This window comes from Orcinus orca, chromosome 2 (genome assembly GCF_937001465.1).
Source record: "Orcinus orca chromosome 2, mOrcOrc1.1, whole genome shotgun sequence".
NCBI classification, from domain to species: Eukaryota; Metazoa; Chordata; class Mammalia; order Artiodactyla; family Delphinidae; genus Orcinus; species Orcinus orca.
Window position 1 is genome coordinate 126945897 of NC_064560.1, and position 15617 is coordinate 126961513.

A 15617-nucleotide genomic window follows, 5' to 3' on the forward strand; every position below is an offset into this window, starting at 1 on the left:
AGACTCAGAGGTAAAAAAGAGCATGGCATTACAGAAGACCTAGTTTTATTAGAGAGTGAGTATTGAATGAGACACTGCTGCTTCCAAGCAGTCAGGAACCTGCTAGAAGCTATTGCTCACACAGACCTCACAGTCCTGAATCAGCTGGGGAGCACCAGGGCCACTGTGAAAACTCACATACAAGAAGTTCATACATCCACTTACCAACACTGCCAGAAGAGAATGGGGTAAATGCCTCGGGCTTCTCTTCTGCTTTCCACAGTTGCCAAGAGCCCCTCATTGGCAGAACATAAACTACAGCAAGAAGGCTGAAAGCAAAGGAGTCTGGGGAATCCTGTTCCCAGGTTTCCAGACTTTGTGATACAAAGGAGAGCACACAGTGTGTGGAAGAGGCACTGACTGCCCAGGGCACCCTTCCTCCAAGCCCTTATTACAGTTTCGTTCTTTCCTCCAGCATACAATGGGATGGATGCTGGATTCTGCATTTATTTCATTCAGTCTCCTATAACAGCTGCTTTGCTATTCCAACCAGGTTGTAACACTCTAAGAAAGTCCACTTGTTTGAATCCTTTTTTTGAATCCCCTCAATGCCTGGCAAGCATATTGCTTCACACACAGAAGATACACAATAGATATATGCAAATAGCTACAGTGTTGAAACTTGAATTCTGGCCTTCTGGCTCCCAATTCAGAGTTCCACCCAACATCACTCAGTCTTTCTTCATTAACAGGATGTCTTTTTTTTTAATGGAAGTTAAGTATGTGTTTGAAATTGCTCAGTTCGGTTTTGCTTACCAGAGAAATTCCTCTAGAGTAAAAAGAACGGAATAGACTACAATGATTGAAAAGTTGTCAGCAGACACTGGGTCAGATTAGTGGAACATTGGTATCTATGAAGAGTAGTTTCAACTTTCCAGCGAGGTAATGATGAAAAAATAAATGGGACTGAAGAAAACTGCGTCTGGACCTAACCAGCTATTTTTGCAGAATAGGTCAACTCAATCTCATCTGTTTCAAACTAATGGAGAAGCAAACAGATGGTCTCTCTACAGTTTTAGTAGTAAATAATAAGCTCATGATGTCGATAGGAGAACCAAGACAAGAAAGCTGATTAGATTTGTTATGGAATTTTTTTGTTAAGGATGAATCTGCAGCTTAAGATGATAATAACAATCACTCAAGTGCAAACTGATGTTGTTTGGTTTTCGTTTTTTTTATTTTTGCCCATGTTGGGTCTTCGTTGCTGTGCGCCAGCTTTCTCTAGTTGCAGTCAGCGAGGGTTACTCTTAGTTGTGGTGCGCAGGCTTCTCATTGCCGTGGCTTCTCTTGTTGCGGAGCACAGGCTTCAGTAGTTGTGGCATGTGGGCTCAGTAGTTGTGGCTCCCGGGCTCTAGGTGTGGCACACGGGCTTAGTTGCTCCGTGGCATGTGGGATCTTCCCAGACCAGGGCTCGAACCCATGTCCCCTGCATTGGCAGGTGGATTCTTAACCACTGCGCCACCAGGGAAGCCCCCAAACTAATGTTTATTGGGTGCTTCTCATGTGCCAGGCACCACTCTAAAAATTGTGTATGATCTCACTTAAACCTCATGAGAACCCCATGTGGTACTTTTACAGATGAGAGAACTACAGCACAGAAAAGGTAACTGACATGCCTAAAGACACACATCTAGTAAGTAGTGTCATCAGGATACAAACCCAGGCGGTCTGAGATGATCCTCATGCTTAGCCACTGTTCTATACAGCCAGAAATGTGGCACCTGGGCAGTTATCACTCACTGTTAAAAATTCAGACAACTATGTCAGTAGCTGTTTGAGACTGTCAGTAATGACTATATCAAACAAATCATCGTACTTAACATTACTCTGACTCATGAATTCACTAGTTGCTATTACCTGCTTACATATATGAACCAAAATGTCTCATATATATAACTTTATAACATTAGATAAATGTCACTTAACTTTTCTGAGTTTTATTCCAGATCATGCAACCCTTTTTCTTTCTAGTTTATTAGAGAAAATGTGGAAGAGAGTCTGCCAAGGAATTCCAGAAGTTTACTAGCAAATGAACAGGCAACGGAAATGGTTAGATCAAGTTAGAGCTGAGCAGGATCACACGGTGCTCCTCTGCCCTCCAGAGGCCATTCTGACTCCAGCCTAGGTCAGGGGCCTGGGAGTCTGAAGCTGCTTGAGAGGTCTAGCCTGACCACAGGGCATCTGGGAAGGCCAAGTGGATGCCAAAACCATCCTAAAATGTGCATTCCACTTCAGAATAGATCTGAAAACCTATCTTCCATCCCCTCTCCAACCCAACACAGCCTTTCTATGGCAAGCTCACGCTCTGGGGCAGGAGCACTGATGGGAACCATTTTCACTATAAAACTAAGACTGGGGCTTCCCTGGTGGCGCAGTGGTTGAGAGTCCGCCTGCCGATGCAGGGGACACGGGTTCATGTCCCCGTCCGGGAAGATTCCACATGCCGCGGAGCGGCTGGGCCCGTGAGCCATGGCCGCTGAGCCTGTGAGTCGGAGCCTGTGCTCCGCAACGGGAGAGGCCACAACAGTGAGAGGCCCGCGTACCGCAAAAAAAAAACAAAAAAAACTAAGACTGAAGTTGAGCTCTATCCAAGGCCCAACTGGAGTGGTGATTGTTTATCCTTCCCCACCTGCTCCTGCTGTTTCTCTTCCCCCTATTCTCATTAAATAATGCTTAATCCTGCCAATATTAGTCACTTTAAGTCATTAAATAACCCAGCACCCTGGGATATTTTAAGGGGCCAAACTCTCAGTGGGTATCTATTCCTGAAGCGAGCTGAATTCTCACTAAGGAGCCAGATCAATAAAACGCTGGTCTAAGAGTCAAAATAGCAGGATGGCTCTTGCTCTCCCCTCTTCCCTGCCCTTCCTTGCCCAATCTTTGAAGGTGGCAGTGTGGCTGCCAAAAAGGCAGCCACAGGGAGAGAACAAACTAAGGCAGATGCTGGCCAAGGAAATGGCATCAGGGCTGAGACTGAGAAGTTGGCAGGACCAAGAAGAAGGCCAGCCAAGTAGGCAGTCTTTGTGGTTGGGAGATTGGTTACATACAGGAAGATTGAGAAATAAGTAAATATATGACAATGAGAGCCAGGCTTATCAGGGCCTGAGGAGGAATTTACACAAATGGAATGGAGGAAGACTAGAAAAAAAACGGAGGTATTGGATTGGAATTAGAGATTTTGGTGTGAACTCATACATGATGAAATAAATAGATGATAGATAGATAGATAGACAGGATAGATCATCAGCGGATGCCTGTGATACATAGTTATTATAAGCATACTAAACACCCAGATCTTGGTTTCTAAATACCATTCTCCACTAAAAGGAATCGGGGGGGAGGGATAAATTAGGAAATTGGGATTGACATATACATGCTACTAGATATAAAATAAATAACTAATAAGAACCTACTGTGTACTCAATACTCTGTAATGACCTATATGGGAATAGAATCTAAAAAAAAAGTGGATATATGTATATGTATAACTGGTTCACTTAGCTGTACAGCTGAAACTAATACAACATTGTAAATCAACTATACACCAATAAAAATTAATTTAAAAATAAAAATAAACAAATAAAAGGAAACAGGGCTCCTTGAAGAAATGGCTGATTCCAGGACCGGGGCATAAAATGAGCTTGGAACATCCTGTTGTAGCAGAAAATAAGGAGTGCTCAAAGAATACTTTGATATGTCCAAAGGACATGGGACTCAGCTTGAGAGGGTTCACACTAGCCAAAACTGGAACAATCAGGTGGGATAGGGAGGGTGGGAGGGAGGGAGACGCAAGAGGTAAGACATATGGGAACATAGGTATATGTATAACTGATTCACTTTGTTATAAAGCAGAAACTAACACACCATTGTAAAGCAATTATATGTTAAAAAAAAAAACTGGAACAATCTGATCATCATAATAATGTTATAATAATGATAGATCTTAATCCATTGACTAACATAGGAATCCATGAGTCCATACTGGTATGAATAAATGAATGAAAGAATGACTGAATAAGAAAGAAGAGGGGACTTCCCTGGTGGTCCAGTGGTTAAGACTCTGTGCTCGCAATGCAGGGGTCCCGGGTTCAATCACTGGTCAGGGAACTCGGATCCCAAATACCAAATAAAAAGAAAAAAAAAAGGAAGGGAAAATGCTTTCTGACAATTGAATGTCATCTAGTAATGTAGAAGGAATGATGGACGTTAAAAATCACCATGTGATAGCCATCATATTGGTGGCTGATTTAGGCAGGAGTCATCAATGGATACTAAGATTGGTGACTAAAGTTTGATGAGGAACAGGATATTGGGAGAGTCTTGGACTATCTCCCTACAAAACACTATTAAATTGCAAATGGGAAAATGATGACATCACAGTGGAGAAACTTGGCAGTATCAACTTAGCCAGGCGATCTTGGTTAACCTCATCAGCAATGGGACAGGTTGATATTGGATATCTCCCAATGTGATTCTCTAAGAAGAGCACAGCATCAGTTTGTTTGTTTGTTTGTTTGTTTGTTTTGGGGGGGTTGGGTGGTACTCCTGCCAAGAATGTATGGCCTGAGTCTGGATGTGAGGAAGCATCGGACAAACCCCAATCAACGGTACTAACAGAATGAAACATGTATACTCTTTAAAACTGTCAACGGTCATGAAAGACATTAACATTAAGGAATATTAAGGAACTATTCTAGGTTATAGGAGATTAAAGAGACATGACAACTAAATGCAACATGATACTGGATTGGATTCTAGACCACAGAAGAGAGGAAGAGAATGGGATAGTTGTCAAAATTTTAACAGGGTCTATGGATTGAATAATAGTGTTGTATCAATGTTGATTTTCTGATTCTGGATGGTTATAGTATGATTATATATGAAAGTGCTCTTATTTGGGGGAAATGCACTGTGGTATTTAAGGGACGGGTCATTATGTTTGCAACTTGTTCTCAGAGAAAGAATCGTCATATACATTAGAGGGAAAGAGAAATATGGTAAAATGTTAAAAATTAGGGAATATAGGTAAAGAGAATATGGAAGTTTTGTGTACTGTTCTCGCAACTTTTCTCTCAGTTTGAAATTATCTCAAGATAAAATATTTTTAAATGATATGCCATACTGACTAAAATTAAAAAGACCGATAATGCCTAGTGCTACCAAGGGTATGGAAGAATAGGAACTCTCATACATTGTTGTGGGCTTATAAACCAGTACAACTACTTTGGAAAACTGTAAGGCTGTCATAAATATACCCTATGACTCAGTAATTCTTCTCCTAGGTATACACCCCAGATGCTCACATATCTGCACTACACATATAAGAAGGTTTGGCCAGCACTGTTTGTAATAGTCAAAAACTAGAAAAAAAAAATCTCTATCGGTTATCAATTACTGCAAAACAAATTATGCCAAAAGTTAGCAGCTGATAACATAGACATTAACATCTCACAGATTCTTTGAGTCGGGAATCCAGTGTGGCTTAGCTCTTAGTCTGTCATGATGTTGCTGTCAAATTGTCAGCCATTGGACTGCAGTCATTTCAAGGTTTGCCTGGAGCTGGAGAATCTGCTTCCAAGCTCATTCATCTCTCATCATTTGGACCTCTCCAGAGGGTTGACTCATGACATGACACTGATTTCCTCCAGGTAAGCAAACTAAGAAAGAGAACCCACAATGGAAGCCACAGTCTTTTTGCAACCTAATCGCAGAAGTGAAAACCCATCACTTTTGCCGTATTCTATTCATTAGAGACTGGTCACTGGGTCCAGCTCACACTCAGGGAGAGAGGATTACACAATGTGATGAATAACAGGAGACAAGGATCACTAGGGGCTATCTTAGAGACTGTCTACTACACAACCCAAGTGTCCAACAATGTTAGAACAGGTAAATAAATTACGGTCTATTTAAATACAGTGCAATATTAAAGAATAAAAAAGAAATAAATGAATTACAGCTACTTGCATCAATAAATGACTCTCACAGACAAAATGTTAGGAAAAAATAAACACACAAAAAAAATCATATGGTATGATTCTATTTACACAACATTCAAAAAGAGGCAAAACTAAACCATGATAATAGAAGTCATACAGAGGTTGCCTTTGCAGTGGAAGGATGGAGTAATGACTAGGAAGGATGTTTCCAGAATGTCGGTAATATTTTAGATCCTAACCTGGATCACGATTACGCAGGGGGGGTTCATTTCATAAAAAGGTATCGAGCTGTACACTTTTGGTGTCTGTGCTCTTCTGTATGCTTAGTATACTTCAATTAAAGATTTTACTTAAAAAAATTAATCCCCCAAACTTCAGAATTGGGTTTATTTGGTAACTTTTTATTTTGATATCATTTCAAGTTTATAGAAAAGTTGCAAGAATCATACAAAGCACTCCAATATACTCTTTCCCCAGATTCACCAAGTGTTTACATTTTGCCCCATTTGCTTTATCATTCTTTCTGTGTATGTGTATTCATTTTTTTCTGAACCATTTGAAATTAAGTTGCAAACATCATACCTATTTGCCCCTAAATATTTCAATGGGCATTTCCTGTGAACAAGCACATTCTCTTATATAATCACAATACAATTATCAAAATCAGGAAATTTAACTTTGATACAATACCATTGTCTAATCTACAGTCCCACATAAAATTTCATCAATTGTTCCACAATGTCCTTCCTTTTTTTTTTAAGTGCAGTCTCCAATTCCAGGATTATATGTTACATTTAGCTGTCATGTGTCTTTATCCTCCTTTCATCTGGAACAGTTAATCAGTTTTTCATGTCCTTGACTTTTTTGAAGACTACAGGCCAGTTATTTGTAGACAATCCCTCAGTTTGGATTAGTCTGATGTCTCTTCATGATTAGATTCAGATTATGCATTTTTGGCAGGAATGCCAACTTGTCAATGCATCACATCAGAGGTACATGATGCTACTTGGTCTCCTTATTGGTAATATTAATTTTGGTTATTTGATTAAGTCAGTGTCTACCAGATTGTGCCACTGTAAAATTACTATTTTTCCCTGTGTAATCACTAGATAATCTTGAGACTATGTAAGTGTCATGTTCCTGAGCAAACTCCCCCACAAATTTTAGCTTCCTTTGATGATTCTTGCCTGAAGCAATTATTAATATGGTGGTTGCCAAATGGTGATTTTCTAATTCCATCATTCCTTCCTCATTTATCACATTTATTAGTTGGCATTCTGCTGGAAGGAGATTTTCCCTTCTTCACCTTTTATTATATTTATTCATTCATTTGTGTACATCAGTATGGATTCATGGATTATTTTAGTTAGTGGATTACTATGTTATTATTAATTCTGAGGTTCTAACTGTTCTCAATTTGGCTAATAGGAGATCTAGGATAAATTTTTGACCTGACTTACTTATTACTAGCCAAGTGACCTTATACTCTGAAATTCCCTCATACTGAAATAAAAACAGAATGTGAATTTGGACTTCACAATGTACCCAAGTACCACAAATGTGTAGGGGAAAGGCAGTACAACGTAAGAGAAGAGGGATAATTAGAGAAAGGCTATGAACCTTAAGTTGAGAAATCTCCCTAGATTTTATCTTTAAGTTTCAGTAATAAATGGTTAACTCAAAGCAAATGACAACAGCAGGGATGAATGTTAAGTCTCTATTAAAACCTGCCATGTTTGAAATCAGGAAGAAACAGTAGTTAAAGTTCACAGAGAAATAACTTCAGACTTCTTTTTTCTTCGCCGTAAAGGCTCCATTTTCCATCAACTCACCACGCACGGTTCCCTTTTCATTTGGCTGAAGGCTCCGTGTTAAGTATCAACTAACAACAGTAAGAACTAGAAGTTCACCTATAACTTAGCACAATACAAAAAGAAATTGTTTATAAGACCAGGTTATTTTTTCTTATTCTTATCCATTCTCAATAGGATGATGACTTTTTAAGTAATCACTTTTTATTTATGGAGAGAAGATTCTTCTCAGACAAAAATGAACTCTATTTTGTACATCTTGAGTAACAAACATAAAATCTCCATGAGGCATTCTACTTTTCAAAATCTAGATTATGTTAAATAACTCCTACATTTAAGAAGAGAGAAAAGCCTGTCAAACAAAGTGGGGCTTTTTTCTTACATAGAACACTGAGTTGACAGCAAACACCTCCAGAACTCTGAAAACGTGACAAGTAAAATCAACACATATCATTAGGAAATAAAAAGTAAAAATCAGAAGAGAGAGCGTGACCACTGCTCAACAATGGAATTAATACATCTGAGATATTAGAAACTGAAAGATTGAAACTTAGAGGAATAAAGAGAATTGGAAAGGCAAGCTCCGCTCAGGGAAGACACTACATAGGGAGCATTAGTCTCTTATAAGATTGGTTACTTTAACCAGCCTTGGACACAATCAAATATCTAGACCTTCCAAGTGAGGAAGCTTTTAACATCATTGGACAACATCCTACAAAGCCTATTTGAGCAGCAATCAGCTTTTGGTAACACCCACTATTCCTTCCTGACCCCTTCAAACTGCAACAGATATGCTGGAAGTTAGGCTCAGTACATTTAGTCATCTCAACTGTTTTGAAAATGTTAGAGCAAAAAGATGAGAAGAAAATCATATGTTGTGCTATGAAAATCAAGAGAAGAGAGTGTTAGAAAAAAGGAGGATCAACAGTGTCAAATGCCACAGAGAAGCTAAGACAGGGAGGGCTGAGAAAAACCCACTGTGCCTTGTGACTAGGAAGCCAGGACTGCCTTTCGGTGACCAGTCTGAATGACAGGGACAGAGGCCGAAGCAGCAGCAGGAGTCAAGCGAGCAGAACTAGGAGTGACTGTGCATTGGGAATGGAGTTTCATTCTTAAACCTGTTAGCACAAGTTCCTGTGCCTGACGCCCAGTGAGGCCAAACAAACAGAAACATCAAAGCTTGGAGCAGAGAAAGGTTTACCGCAAGGCCATGCAAGGAGAAGCGTGGCTCATGCCCAAAAGAACCCCGAGCTCCCAGAAGGGTTTTGGCAAAGCATTTTGAAAAGCCAGGTGAGGGAGGACAGTTGCAGGGTACAGTTGCAGGTTGCAGGGTATGTGATCGACTCATGCACAGTTCTGTGACTGGCTGATGGTGAGGGAACAGGGCGGTGTCACAGGGGTTAACATTATTAGTCCTTAGGCACCAGGAGGCCTGGGGCTATGTGCTAAAGGTCATCAAGTAGTTAACATCTTCCATTTGAGGGGGGGGGTCCACATCTGTAAAACAACTCAGGAAATGTGCATCAAATACTGTTATCTAGGTACTTCAGAGATAAGCTAAACATTGGATATGGGGGAAGGGCCTGTCTGGGGAAGGTCCCATGGCTCCTGCTCCATTATAAACCTACAACAATAAAAGGGTTAGAAAAATAGGCTAAGAGTTGCATCAAGGTCAAACAAAGGTAGGTGTGTGTGTGTGTGTGTGTGTGTGTGTGTGTGTGTGTGTGTGTGTGTGTGTGTGTGTGTGTGTGTGCTTAAGCTAGACAAAAAGGTGCTTAAGCTAGACAAAAAGAAGATATTTAAGGGAGAAATCTTTGATTCTAGCTGTTATAGCACCCACAAGGATGAAGAGGGAGAAAACAAAGAGGATTGAGAACACAAGGATAGTTCAAACTTAAAAAGAGGAAGTTCAGGGCTTCCCTGGTGGCGCAGTGGTTGAGAGTCCGCCTGCCGATGCAGGGGACGCAGGTTCGTGCCCCGGTCTGGGAGGATCCCACATGCCGTGGAGCAGCTGGGCCCGTGAGCCATGGCCGCTGAGCCTGCGCGTCTGGAGCCTGTGCTCCGCATCGGGAGAGGCCACAACAGTGAGAGGCCCGTGTACCGCATAAAAAAAAAAAAAAAATAGAGGAAGTTCAGTTCTTCTAAGATGGGGAGAAAGAAACAGAGTTATTTTGGAATGGATTAAAAGGCTCACCTCACATGGTTCTTTTCTTTGTTAGGAAAGTAGGAGGCAAGGGCCCCTGTCAAAAGAGAAGAAGGTATATGTACTGAGGGGCAACCAGAGGGAACCAAAGGAGAGAAAAGGCTTAGAACAACTGTCAGCAGTAAACTACACACATAACAGACACCTGACACAAAGAAGGCACACAGTGGATGTTTGAATGAGTTGTCAGGAACAAGACAAGGATGTCCACTCTCACCACTCTTATTCAACATAGTTTTGGAAGTCCTAGCCACAGCAATCAGAGAAGAAAAAGAAATAAAAGGAATACAAATTGGAAAAGAAGAAGTAAAAAGGTCACTGTTTGCCAATGACACGATACTATACGTAGAAAATCCTAAAGATGCCACCAGAAAACTACTAGAACTAATCAGTGAATTTGGTAAGGGTGCAGGATACAAAATTAAGGCACAGAAATCTCTGGCATTCCTATACACCAACAATGAAAAATCAGAAAGAGAATTAAGGAAACACTCCCATTTACCATTGCAACAAAAAGAATAAAATACCTAGGAATAAACCACCTAAGGAGGCAAAAGACTTGTACTCAGAAAACTATAAAACACTGATGAAAGAAATCAAAGATGACATAAACAGATGGAGAAATATACCATGTTCTTGGATTGGAAGAATCAATATTGTGAAAATAACTATACTACCCAAAGCAATCTATAGATTCATTGCAATACCTATCAAATTACCAATGGCATTCTTCGCAGAATTAGAACAAAAAATCTTACAATTCGTATGGAAACCCAAAAGACCCCAAATATCCAAAGCAATCTTGAGAAAGAAAAACAGAGTTGGAGGAATCAGGCTCCCCGACTTCAAACTATACCACAAAGTACAGTAATCAAGACAGTATGGTACTGGCACAAAAACAGAAATATAGATCAATGGTACAGGATAGAATGCCCAGAGATAAACCCACACACATATGGGCACCTAATTTATGACAAAGGAGGCAAGAACATACAAAGGAGAAAAGACAGCCCCTCCAATAATTGATGTTGGGAAAACTGGACAGCTACATGTAAAAGAATGAAATTAGAACATTACCTAACACCATACACAAAAATAAACTCCAAATGGGGACCACTCTGGTGGTGCAGTGGTTAAGAATCCACCTGCCAATGCAGGGGACTCAGGTTCGATCCCTGGTCCTGGAAGATCCCACATGCTGCGGAACAACTAAGCCTGTGCGCCACAAATATTGAGCCTGTGCTCTAGAGCCTGTGAACCACAACTACTGAGCCTACATGCTGCAACTACTGAAGCCCGTGCACCTAGAGCCCATGCTCCCCAACAAGAGAAGCCACAGCGATAAGAAGCCCACGCACTGCAACGAAGTGTAGCCCCCACTCACAGCAACTAGAGAAAGCCTGCACACAGCAACGAAGACCCAATGCAGCCATAAATAAAAAAAAAAAAAAAAAAAAAAACTCCAAATGGATTAAAGACTTAAATGTAATACCAGACACTATAAAACTTTTAGAGGAAAACATAGGAAAAACCCTCTTTGACATAAACCACAGCAAGATCTTTTTTGACCCACCTCCTAGAGTAACAGAAACAAAAATAAACAAATGGAACTTAATTAAACTTAAAAGCTTTGCACAGCAAAGGACACCAAAAACAAAACAAAAAGACAACCCTCAGAATGGGAGAAAATATTTGCAAATGAAATAACAGACAAAGGATTAATCTCCAAAATATACAAACAGCTCATGGAGCTCAATATCAAAAAAACAAACAATCCAGTTAAAAAATGGGTGGAAGACCTAAATAGACATTTCACCAAGGAAGACATACAGATGACCAAGAGGCACATGAAAAGATGCTCAACATCACTATTAGAGAAATGCAAATCAAAACTACAATGAGGTATCACCTCATGATGGTCGGAATGGCCATTATCAAAAAAGCTAGAAACAATAAATACTGGAAAGGGTATGGTGAAAAGGGAACCCTCCTACACTGTTGGTGGGAATGTAAATTGATACAACCACTATGGAAAACAGTATGGAGGTTCCTTAAAAAGCTAAAAATAAAAAAATAATAAAATAATTTTTAAAAAAGCTAAAAATAGAACTACCATATGACCCAGCAATCCCACTACTGGGCATATACCCTGAGAAAACCATAATTCAAAAAGAGACATGCACCACAGTGTTCACTGCAGCACTATTTACAATAGCCAGGACATGGAACCAACCTAAATGTCCATCGATAGATGAATGGACAATGAAGATATGGCGCATATATACAATGGAATATTACTCAGCCATAAAAAGAAACAAAATTGAGTTACTTGTAGTGAGGTGGATGGACCTAGAGTCTGTCATACAGAGTGAAGTTAAGTCAGAAAGAGAAAAACAAATACCGTATGCTAATACATATATATGGAATCTAAAACAAATTGTACTGATGAACACAGTTGCAGGGCAGGAATAAAGAGGTAGACATAGAGAAAGGACTTGATGACATGGGGTGGGAGGGCAAAGCTGCAGCGAAGTGAGAGTAGCATTGACATATATACACTACCAAATGTAAAATAGTTGGCTGGTGGGAAGCAGCAGCATAGGATAGGGAGGATGGGAGGGAGGCTGAAAGGGAGGGGATATGGGACATGTGTATGCATATGGCCGATTCGATTTGTTGTGCAACAGAAACTAACACGGTATTGTGAAGCAATTATACTCCAATAAAGACCTATTACAGGGACTTCCCTGGTGGCACAGTGGTTAAGAATCCGCCTGCCAACGCAGGGGACACGGGTTCGAGCCCTGGTCTGGGAAGATCCCACATGCTGCGGAGCAACTGAGCCCGTGCGCCACAACTACTGAGCCCACATGCCACAACTACTGAAGCCCACGTGCCTAGAGCCCGTGCTTCACACAAGACAAGCCACCGCAATGAGAAGCCCGAGCACCGCAATGAAGAGTAGCCCCCGCTGGCTGCAACTAGAGAAAAGCCCGCACTTAGCAACAAAGACACAATGCAGCCAAAAATAAATAAGTAAATAAATTTATTTTTTAAAAAAAGACCTATTACAAAAAAAATTCTCATAATTTTTATAATGTTCTGCAGTACCACTATGGTATTGTTAGCAGACTGGCAAAACCAAAAGATAAAAGAGGAAAGATAAGTCACTGCCTTCAATGTGACCTGGGGGCTTTCCCCAAAGGTCTTCGGGGGAAAAAAAGTAAGAGCTCCAGGGTTCCTAGGCTTTGATTTGTCACAATAGCCCCAATATTGGGATACTTGGAAACACAGGTTGGGTAAGAAGTTAACTGTACAAAAAAACAAAAGTCTTGGTATGAGCTTCACTTATCAATGCTTTATCATAAAATCATCATTATATGTTCAAGTTTGTGATTTTTTTTTTAATTTTGCTACTTTTTCTTTGTGAGTATATGCAAGACCATGGTCAACCATCTGCTCTTGGCTCGCCACACCGCTCACCCAGAGAATTCAAGTAGTCTTACAGTTTCCATCATCACATCAGTGCTGACAATGACAAATGTTTTCAGTTTCCTATCTCTCCCACACAAACTCCAGTGTCATTTTTCCATCTAGGTACAAGATATTTCTACATGAATATCCCACTGTCATTGAAATTCAGATATCCAAAACTAAACCCACACCTTCCCCAAATCCAGCTCCACTACTGTAAAAATCAGAGTCTAGTCAAGAGACAGAAACTACACCAGTTATTTGAACAGAGAGAACTGAATAAAAAAATTAAGTTAGGCCTGTTTTTTTTTTAAGTTCAGTCTTAATTCAAAACAGAAACAGACTCACAAACATAGAAAACAAACTTATGATTACCAAAGGTGAAAGGAGGGAGAGGGATAAATTAGGAGTTTGAGATTAACAGATACGCACAACTATATACAAAATAGATAACCAACAAGGACCTACTGTATAGCACAGGGAACTATATTCAATATCTTGTAATAAACTATAATAGAATGAATCTGAAAAAGAATATATATATATATATACACATACATATATTGTTAGACCTTCGCGGTCTCCTAGGAGTTTCGACTCGCCCAGGAAACAACAAGAGTCGGAAGCCGATGCAAAACGCAAGAGGTTTATTGAAGGCCGGTGCACCGGGGTTCCTTGGTCCTCACGCAGGAGGCCGAAGAAGGAACCCCCCCAGGGCGTGAACATGTATTTTTATAGGTCTCAATTTCCTGTTATGCAAAGTGTGGATTCAATTGTGATTTTTAATGATAGGTTCTTAGCCTCTGTTCGGACCATAGAGGAAACCTGTCCCAGGCTTCCTGATTGGTTCTTTGACAGATACCTTTTTTACATATTGTTTATCTCCCTCCTTCTCGGAAGGGGGCCGGACATCCTGGAAATTCACCCATTGTCTAAGAAGCCCCTATTGTCTGGAGAGTTCTTAATCATTAGCTGGAACAATGTCCCTCGAGTCCCACAATATATAACTGAATTACTTTGCTGTCTACCTGAAACTATCACAACACTGTAAATCAACTATATTTCAATTTAAAAAAAGAAAAAAATAATTTAGATATCATTGTTATTTCACCTGTTCTCCCACCATTAGCCACCATATATCTTTTTATTCTACTCACACTTGCCCCATTTTGTGTTTCTCATATTTTCAATATTATACCAATCATATTTTTAAATAGTGCTATAAGGTGAATCGTGTCTCCCCAAAGTTTATATGTTGAAATTCTAACCCCCAATATTTCAGAATGTAACTGTATTTGGAGACAAGGTCTTCAAAGAGGCAATTAAGCAAAAATGAGGTCTTTAGGATGGGCCTTAATCCAATGTGACCATTGTCTTTATAAGTAGAGGAAATTTGGACCCAAAGGGAGACACCAGAAACATGTGCAGACAAAAGGACAACCATGTAAAGACAGAGAGAAGGTTGCCATCTACAAGCCAAGGAGAAAAGCCTCAGAAGAAACCAAATCTGCTGACACCTTGATCTTGGACTTCTAGCCTCCCAAATTATGAGAAAATTAATTTGTTGTTTAAGTGCCTAGTATATTGTTACAGCAGCCCCAGTAAGCTAATACAGATAGTACCTAGGAATATAAACAAAATGTATAATCATTGCTAGAAGTGTTAAAACTACAGAAAAATGTAAAGATGGAAATAAAAATCACCCATAATGACATCACCTTGAGATTATCCTCATATAAAATGTTCGGTGTATTTTCTTTCAGGCTTTTTTCCTAAGACATGCATTTTTTTTCCACAAAATTAACAGCATAATGTACTTATAGTTTCGCATTCTGCTTCTTTTACATAATTATATACATTTTTTACTAAGTCATAAACATTTTGCCAACTTGTTATAATTAAAAATACGTTTTGAAATGAACACATAGTCTGTTGAATGAATGCAGCCTAAGCCATTTGCATTTCCCTATTGGTTAAAATGTAGATGGTTTCCAATTTCTGTCATTTTAAATAACACTGTAATGATCATCTTTGAATATGGTATTTTTTACTATTTTCTTAGGAGAAACTCTTAGACAAAATAGAGATTGTTTCAAGCTTTTACCAACTTAAATAGCACTGTTATTAACATCTATGAATATAACTGGTTAA

General features: G+C 39.7%; 1 long non-coding RNA gene and 1 other non-coding gene across 4 annotated transcripts in view; one reads left to right on the forward strand and one right to left on the reverse strand.

Annotated features, from left to right (window-relative positions):
* LOC125963607 (uncharacterized) overlaps positions 1-15617 on the reverse strand; it is a 38954-nt gene that overhangs the window by 18118 nt on the left and 5219 nt on the right. The gene's annotated exons all lie outside the window — the stretch shown is intronic.
* On the forward strand, positions 4074-4146 carry TRNAA-CGC (transfer RNA alanine (anticodon CGC)). Its single transcript has one exon. It is a non-coding gene; the product is annotated as a tRNA-Ala (tRNA).